At 43.6% G+C, this 1,597-nt stretch overlaps 1 pseudogene; it reads left to right on the forward strand.

Annotated features, from left to right (window-relative positions):
• Positions 1-986, forward strand: part of LOC106339064 — a 22,209-nt pseudogene extending 21,223 nt beyond the window's left edge.
• The last annotated feature ends 611 nt before the right edge of the window (positions 987-1,597 follow it).

Here is a 1,597-nt window from a genome sequence, read left to right on the forward strand (position 1 = left end):
AAAACTCATAAGCTAAAGAAGCTTAAACCGAGATATATGGGACCATACCCTATTGTGGAGCGGATTGGAGCAGTGGCTTACAGATTACAGTTATCAGCAGAGTTGTCGGATTTTCACGATGTGTTCCATGTGTCAGTCTTGAGGAAAGTTGTCGGAGAGCCAGAGCTCATTTTGCAGCAGTCACCCAATGATCTTGAGAGGAATTTGTATGCATCTTGTCAGCCAGTTGAGATTTTAGATCGGCAAGTGAAAGCCGTTCAAGGGATGATGACCAGTTTAGTTAAAGTTCGTTGGGAGAGAGACGGGATTCAGGAAGAAACCTGGGAGGCCGAGACTCAGATGAGGATTGATTATCCAGAGTTTTTCTTAGGATGGTATTGGAAAGCCAACTCAGGATTTGAATTCGAGGATGAATTCCGGTTAAGTAGAGGAGAATTGTAACGACCCAGATTCATAAATCAAAATAGTTCTGGTTGTTTTAATTATTTGTTTAACCAAAACCGGTTTGGTTTGGTTTAATTATAATTATTATAACTAAAACCCTCACTTCCATTTTGGTCAAAGCGTGCAATATAAATATTGTATACATCTCCACTTTCGTTGAAAAAGACCAGCGCCGTCAACCTCCTGATACCATCTTCTTGTTCTTCATGAAACCTAGCGGCAACCAAGACAACACCATCACCTTCATACCGTCATTATTTTGTGAACCCGAGGGAAGGTATCCCATCGAAAGAGAAGGAGATGTCACGCCTCATCACCACTATGTAGCGTTCACCGTTTGGGGCACCTTGTGTCACCGGAGATGTAACACGGTGCTGGAGACAAGCCTTGCCGTCAGAGATCCATCGTATGTCTCTTATGGTCGTCGTGCATCGGATCCGAGAGGCTTTGATGTGGAGAAGAGACGCACGTACACGGAGCCATCACGTAGAGCACTTCCGGTGCCGATCATCACGTCATCATCTCATCGGAGGAGGGTCTGAGATCATTGCCGTGCCGGAGCCTTTATCAACTCTCGACATGGCCGTGATCATAACCGAGAGATGCGGAGGAGGCACGATCTAAATTGGAGTTGCGGCGTTTAACACCAACCAATACCATCGTTAACCATGAGTCATAGGAGGGGCAAGCCATGTCACCGGAGAGTCGTTCATGATCACCGAGTTTGAGCCAGCCACCATCATCAACCGTAGTCAAAGCCGTATAGCAGCTAAGTGTTATCTTCTTGTTACTTATGTTACAAGCAACATATTTAGCTTAAGCTAAATGTTTCATGCGTAGGAAACATGCAACTTTGGATGTTATTATTCTAAAACCTAAGCGAGATTTGTTGGGCGAGGCGTTTTCCCATTATCTCCGACCTTGGCTAAGGTGAGGGTCTATTCCGTAAATCCCGTACCAGTGTAGAATTCTCTCTATGTTAGTTTAGATTTCGAATCATGATCCGTCTGTTTGAATTGAGTCTGTCTGAGTCTTGATTGTTAGTTAGTTCATTCATTGTAAACTGGAACTAGGGGTCTAGAGGATTCAACCGTTGATTTGATTGTGTGATGTTAAGATATGCGATATATATATGTAAGTATACATAGTTATG

Source organism: Brassica oleracea, chromosome C4 (assembly GCF_000695525.1).
Source record: "Brassica oleracea var. oleracea cultivar TO1000 chromosome C4, BOL, whole genome shotgun sequence".
NCBI lineage: Eukaryota > Viridiplantae > Streptophyta > Magnoliopsida > Brassicales > Brassicaceae > Brassica > Brassica oleracea.